We start from the raw sequence: 8235 nt of genomic DNA, 5'->3' as shown, positions 1-8235 counted from the left end.
CTCTGATATTTTGTCATGACATGATGTAATGGATTTCTTTAAAATGATTTATGAATGAAATTCCCATTTTAAAAATGAAAAAAATTATATGGTTTTTGGGTTGTTACATTCTAATTCTCCTTCTTGACTCCCTCGGCCTTAGCCTCTCTAATCAAATCCAGAAGTGGCGAATCAATCGAAATCCTCATACATAAGCTCCCAACAAAAGAACTAGCTGACTTTCGGCTCAAGGCATCAGCGACCATATTCGCTTTCCCTAGGTGATACAAAATCTCACAGTCATAATCCTTGACCATGTCAAGCCACCTACACTATCTCATGTTTAGATTCGGCGGATCCATATGATATCTCAAAATTTTGTGATCTGTATAGATTGTACACCAGACCCCGTACATATAACGTCGCCAAATCTTGAGGGAAAACATCATCACCCCAAACTCCTATTATGCATAGGATATTTCACCTCGTGCGACTTCAGCTGCTAGGAAGAATACGTGATAACCCTCCCTCACTGTATAAGAACTGCCCCCAGACTAATGATGGATGCATCACAATATACAACAAAATCCTCAACACCCTCAGGGAGGGTCAAACCTGGTGCCTCACAGAACTTCTGTCGTAGTGTCTCGAATGCAGCCTGCTGCTCAGCCCCCATAGAAAATCCACACCCTTCCTCGTCAGACAAGTGAGGGGTACAACAACCTTGGAGAAATCCTGAATAAATCTATAATAATACCCTGCTAAACCCAGAAAACTCATGATCTCTGAGGGAGGCTTCAGGACCTCCCACTGCATAACAACCTCAATCTTGGCCGGGTCGATCAAAATCCCATTCTGCTTAACGAGGTATCCCAAGAAGTGGACCTCCCATACCAAAACTCACACTTTGAGAACTTAGCATACAATCGTTCCAGCCTTAAAACTCCGAGAAGCTCTCGAAGGTGCTCCTCATGCTGCTCCCTGGTCTTGGAATAGACCATGATATCATCGATGAAAACAACAACTGATCGATCGAGCATCGGCCTGCACACTCGATTCATCAAATATATAAATGTCGTAGGCGCAATGTTGAGCCCAAAAGGCATCACCACGAACTCGTAATGACCATAGCGAGTCTGAAATGTTGTCTTTTTCACGTCCTCCTCTCTAACCCTCATCTGGTGATACCCCGACCTCAAATCTATATTGGAGAACAAAGATATACCCTGCAATGGATCGAAGAGGTCATCAATCTGAGGAAGTGGGTAATGGTTCTTCACCGTTAACTTGTTCAATTCGCAATAATCAATACACATGCGGTGAGACCCATCCTTCTTCTTCACAAACAAAATCGGTGCTCTCCAAGGTGAACTGATCGGTCTGATAAATTGCTTGCCTAACAGCTCCTGAAGTCGAGAGTACAATTCTTGCATCTCTAGTGGTGCTAATCTGTACGACGCCTTAGCAATCGGAGCCGCGTCGTGAACCAAATCAATCCTGAACTCAAGCTGCCTCTCTGGAGGCACACTGGGTAATTCCTCCGAAAACACATCTGGGAAATCCCTAACTACAGGCACATCTGAAAGACTGAAACCGAAACCTCCTTCCGACCCGAGTGTCAACTACATATGCGAAGTAACACATACACCCATGCTGCAGATACTGCGGAGCCCTGGCAGCATAACAAAAGGCTGATCCCACCCTGGTACACTCTCCATAAATAATCAGTTATCTCCTAATTGGGGTTCGAGCTACTACCCGCTAACCCTCATAATCAATCATCACACAAAACCTGCTCAACCAGTCCATCCCTACTATCACACACGCATCCCCCATGGGGATAGGGATCAAATTGATCAGGAAGGACACCCTAAAAATCTCCAAAATGCAACCCCAATAAATGCTCGATGCAGAAACCCCGTGCTCATTCGCGATGGAAACTCAAAACACGCACCCCAACTCTCCAATAGACATATTAAAACTCCTATTGAAGGATTGAGACACAAAATACCGACTCGCACCCGAGTCAAAAAATACAAGAGCAGGCTAGGATTTCACTAAGAAGGTACATAGCAGAATCATAATCATAAGCATACAATAAACAAATTGACAGAATAATAATTGACAACATACCAGTAACAATGTCCAGTGCCGCCCTGGCCTCCTTTACCGTGAGCTGGAAAGCATGACCTTGAGCCCGCAGGGGCTCCACCCTACCATGGCGTACATCCGTGATCATTAAAGTAGTCGGGCCTGGCAGCAAGCAATGGACACTGGGCCTTCACATGGACCACCTGATCACAATGGTAACAAATCCTGGTGCTCGGTATTGCGGCCTTCACGTGACAATCCCTCGCATAGTGCCCCTCGTTGCCACATTTGTGGCATCCAGAAGAAGATCGACAAACACCCTCATAAACCTTTCCGCACTTGCCACAAGTGTGGCCCATCTGACTTCCTACTCATGAATCAACAGGCTTGAACCGCTTCGCTACAGGTTGTGACTGAAAGGGAGCATGCCTTTTCTCCCTCTTATGAGTCTCACTATCAATCTTTCGCCTCCTCGCAACATTCTGAAGCTCAACGAGGGTACTATATCGCTGGGTAGACAGAAACTCCCGAATCTGGGTCTTGAGAATGCTCAAGTATCGTGACATCTGAGCCTGCTCCGATGAAGCATACTCAGGACAGAAGAGAGCCCTCTCGGTAAACATCTTGGTGATCTCTGTCACCGTCTTTGTCGTCTGTCTCAAAGAGATACTCCTGAGCCAACCTCTCTTTCTTTCTCTCTCTCTCTCTCTCTCTATATATATATATATATATATATATATATATATATATATATATATATATATATATATATATATATATATATATATATATATATATATATATATATATATATATATATCAAGGGAACATACATAGTGTGGAAGATCTCATAGAGCTACTCCCATGACACTGCAATGTTCTCCTCAGGAGAATAAGTACCAGTCGCTAACCTCCACCACTCCTTCGCCCCTAGCCGAAGAAGGTTTAGGGCGCACTTGAACTTCTGGTTATCCGGGCATGAACATGTGAAGAATCATCCCTCCATATTAGACAACTACCCCATCGCTACAATCGGTTCCTTGTCCCCGTCAAACTCTGGGGGCTTCGTGTTGCTGATGTCCCGATGCTGGAATGATCTCCCCCCTAAATCCCTGCAGCAGCAACAGCCTCAGCCACAACGACATACCGCTCATCAAACAGCTCAATCATAGCGGTGTTGATAGACCCAAAAATCTTGAGGATGGCACCCCGAACAAAAACAACTACCTCACTAATGATCAAATCACAATTGTCATCATCTGTCAATCCTGACCTATCCTTGCCACCAGCTCCAGAACCATATCCTCTCGTGAACACCATACTGAAAATGAACCAAAATATACCATAAATGGCACAATTCATACTATCACAACCTACACGGAGAGACTAAACCATCGGGGTTTATGACTTCCTTGCTACGCATACGGGTCCTTTGCTTCGAATAGTACGGGTCCATACTACCTTCCATACACACCCATATTTTTCACAATGGTTCATCACAAACTACCCGAAAACAAACCCAAAACTAGGATACACATACATCTTATACTCTCTCTCTCTCGAGAGTGGCTAATAATTCCTTAACTGGCCTGCTACACCCATACTCACTCATGAAACTTCCACCAACCCTGCAGCCGCTCGTACATGTTAATAATACATAATGATGGATCCCGTAGACAGTCGAATACTTGATTCTACCCCAAGCCCACAACCAGACAAGGAACAGGAAAATAAGGCTAAACCGAACATTATCAGGTTATATAATCTTAGTTATGTATAACTATGATGCACACAATAAGTAACTACAGTAATGATGTCATTTTCATCTAACATCTGAAGTTCTCCTAGGCTATAAGGCATCATACATCAGGCAATTATATCATGTAATTCCTAAAGATCCTTAGCCTATCACTAGCATGCAGTTCTATCATAAACATCATAAACGAATAACAGTTTGGGTAACTTGGGGTATACTTTCTTGCTCCGGCTGATCGTACACATCTCATCCTTCCTTGGTTACTTTTGAAAACAATTTTTTAAAACAATTTTTTTAAAATCAATTTTGAATTCTCTTACAGATCCTTAGTTTGAGTCTGGATTAACATGAATGATCATCCAATTCTCTCAAAACAGGGCTCTGATACCAACTTGTAACATCCCAAAATCACAATAAAATTTTCATTTTTAAATAAAGAGTAATCATTATTTTCAATCAAACCCAAGTCATAAAAACCCAAGATCAAGTACAAATGTTCTAAAATCAATGTATCATAACATATCCAAAACATGTCACCAAAGGATGTGTATGATCACGCCTTTGCTTTCTCCGATCATGTGAAGTTCCTAAAACATAAAAATTAAACTGTAATCCAAAGCTTAGTGAGTTCCCCTAAAGTACCACACACAACCAATACAGATAACGACATGCATATATGAGCCTTCAGCCTGACTAGACCGCCTAACAGGGCCTACAACCTATCTAGACTGCTCTCCGGGGCTTCGGCCTGACTGGACCACCTCCTAGGCCTTCAGTCTATCTGGACTGCCCCAGATATCTTGGTCTTCAGCACAAACCAGGACCAACCCAACCCAATTAACCATAATATGTTGACATATTCAATAACAATCAATAACCAACAACACATGTAATCATACAGATCTTCCAATCTAATGCATACTAAACATAACATCAATTCAATATACCATGATACATAATCCAGTGGTTCGGTATTGGTGCCTTCGACCCACAAGTACAGTAAGGAAAACTCACCTCACAGTTTGAAAATATAGCAGAAAAGAACGCTGATCCAAATGCCAACTCTACAGGTCACCTATACAACAAACAATGGCCAAGTCTAAAACTACTTCCCAAAATGTAACATCCTGTTTCAGATTGTTTGAGATTCAAGACTCGTGGGCTGTAATCTGAATACGAGAAGGTTTCGAGATTTTGAAGGAGATATGTTTAGGCCTTCTTGGATATGGATAGGGTGTATTGTGTGAGAAAGGGGTTCGGATTGTGCTTTAGGTTCCAAGGGTATCGGCAAGTGTTGGTTTGGACTTTTCATGAATTTTGGATCTGAGTTCGAGTGGGCTCTAGGAGAAATAAAGTTGATTCAAGTGTAGAACTTCTCGTTACCTTTTCATGGATATAAAGTTCGTCGAAAACGGACATCGGGTGAGGAAGATATGACGCTTGGAAGTTTTTGGCATAAATGGTCCCTTAAGGAGAAAAGTTGGCATGGAAGGCCATGCATGTGAAATGGAAGCGCGTGGGTACGCCCAGCGCAAGGCTGGGTTACGCCCATCGTAAGTCTGGGTTACGCCCAGCGTATAAGGGAAATGGTCACGGGTGCTCCTTGGCGTACGCCCAACGTACAGGAGGTACGCCCAGCGTACGTCCAGAGTCCAGAGTCCAGAAACCCTAAATTTAGGGTGTGCCACTATATAAAGAACATATTGGTTCTAACCCTAGCCTCCTTATCTGTTCCCTTACCCTCAGAAAACCCTAGAACGCCCCATCCCTTCATTCTTGAGTGATTTTCTCCATATGAAGCTTATTTGGTGGTGTAAGCTGGGAAGAAGAAAAGAAGAAGGAAGGACTTTGGAAGCTAGAGCTCATAGATATGAGGTTATTGCTTCATTCCAGACTTTGTTGAGGTAAAAAGTCTTGAGCTTGTCTCTTAAGTGCTTAGATCTTCTATGGTGAAGTTTTGGAAAGGTTATAGATTGGACCTTTATGGTGATGTCTCGTTTTTGAGCTTAGGGTTGCCACCCTCAGAGCTAAAAGGATCCCTTATGCAGTAAAGTTGGAATCTTGATGCCCCATTTGTATTCATGCATGATATCTAGCCCTTGTTATGGAGTATGTTGATGTCTTTTGAGTTTGAGCTTATTTGGTGGATTGCAAGTCACCAAGATTATGACTTTAAGGGTTAGGAGGATAATAAGGATCTGGATCTGAATTTGGAGCCTCTGGAATGAACTAATAAGCACTTAATGGAAAAGGGCTCAACAGGAAGGTTACGCTGAGCGTACGTGCAGGTACGCCCATCGTACTTGCCATCGAGTCGGTACGCTTAGCGTACATAGGTGTACGCCCCACATAACTTGTCTGTGTTGGACTTTATGTTTTGGGCCATGCTTTGGGCCATGCCTTGGGCTGTTGGGTCATCAATAGTCTGAAGTTATGGGCCAAGGATATATTTGGGCTTGGGGTGAGGCCCATTGGAGGGAGTGGGCCCAGTTTAGCAGAGTGGGCCTTTAGTGAGCTTGGGGAGTTTATCTAATGTTGGAACTGCCCTTTAGATTGAGAATTGGGCCTTGTTGGGCCCAATGGGTTTTAGGTCATTAATGGGCTGGTCAGTGGGCTACCTTTAGACCTAATGAGCGAGAGTTGGGAATTAGTTCCTAATTGGGATAATTATAGGTTTGGCACAGAGTTAGAGGCCGGTGCGTAGCATCAACGTTTATAGGGGCTATTCATCATCCGAGGTGAGTCTTCTCACTATACCTTACCTAGAGTGGTAATTACATGTGACCGGAAGGTCGTATGTGCTTAGGTGTGATATGTGATACATGTTTTATGTGATATGATATGTTATGAGTTGCCTGGTTCGGAACGGAAGGTCGACAGGGCTTGGACCGGAAGGTCAACGGAGTTGGGCCGGAAGGCAACAGAGTTGGGCCGGAAGGTCAACAGAGTAGGACCGGAAGGTCATCAGGGTAGGGCCGGAAGGTCTACCCGAGTTGTGGAGCCGGAAGGTCCACTGAGACACATTGGCCGGAAGGCATCATAGATCTATAGCCTCGATTGGCTAATTTATATGTATGTGGTATTTTGGGGAACTCACTAAGCTTCGTGCTTACCGTGTTATGTGTTATGTGTTACAGGTTCTTATCAGGATCGCGGGAAGGCGGCGGCTCGATTGTATACACAAGAGAAAAGAGTAATGAATGAGGATCCTGGATTTTGATAATTACTTTTGAAAACTATTTTGAAATATGTTATGACATCGACACTTGAGATTTTGAGAATTATTATATGTGAAGTTGGTAATTTAAAATTGCAAAAAAAAATTGTTTAAAAATTTACATCGTTACAAGTTGGTATCAGAGCCTTGGTTTGAGGGATTCGGATATACCTTCGGATATGTCTGGACTCAAACTGAGGATTTGAGAAAAGTTTTCAAAAGGAACGATTTTTCTAAAAATGAGTAAGAGAATTTTAAGAGAAAGAGGAAACGAGCACTGTGTAAAATCAGCCAGCGCCCGAACGGTGATTTCCCAAAATACCCTTACTTATGTGTTATAAGTTGTTATGAGATATGTTATGCATGCTAGAGAGTAGGCTAGGTATTTCATATTTTAGGACTAGAGTGGCCTGATTTGTGATTCCTTAGCCTAGGAGTTACTGCTATCTGTGAATTGCTTTTGAGTATGAGCAGAGTAAGAGTATCCAGCAGGATTCCTTTTTAAAGAGGGATCTGAGTAGAAGAGTAATCTAGGAGAGATACCTAGATGAGCATTGAGAGGGTAGTCAGATACCCGCGAGGGGTGGAGTTTCTTGAGCTCGGTGATACCTTTTGAGTACGAGTATAGCAAGCGGAGTGGTAACCTAAAGTGTTTATACGTATTGGTGGAGATTATTCGATGCCCGAATGCTGCTTGCTTCGTGCTTTGTGGAACTCTCGATGATGGGAGTCAGCCACTAAGTGAATATGACAATATTCAGGAGGTAGATGACTGGCATCATTAGGAGTTTTCAGCAGCTGATGGCAGAGAAGTGTGAGCACCTAGGAAGAGCCTAGGGGATGACCGTGGTCAGATGAGTGCACTGACAGGGTAGAGCATTTCGTTGGGGAGAGAACACGTGTAACGGGATGGACGAACGAGAACGTTGCGCAACTAGTTAGGAAATCTGGGATGGTCCGTGTGGAAAGTATGGGTAGATGTGGTCGGTAGTATGGGCCCGTACTACTGAAAGCAGAGGACCCATACTTGATGCATGGAGTATTATGGAGATTCTAAGTAGCAGATTGATTGGTGATGTCGTGGTTCGAGTATCATACTTTGTAGTGGACTGAGAAGAGAGAACATGGTTCGAGTACCATGATCCGTAGCAGATTAAAAGGAGATAACATGGATTGAGTACCATGGTTTATA

This window comes from Lactuca virosa, chromosome 5, assembly GCF_052849685.1.
Source record: "Lactuca virosa cultivar CGN04683 chromosome 5, Lactuca_virosa_CGN04683_v6, whole genome shotgun sequence".
In the NCBI taxonomy this organism is placed as follows: domain Eukaryota; kingdom Viridiplantae; phylum Streptophyta; class Magnoliopsida; order Asterales; family Asteraceae; genus Lactuca; species Lactuca virosa.
Note: the sequence above shows the minus strand (reverse complement) of the source record.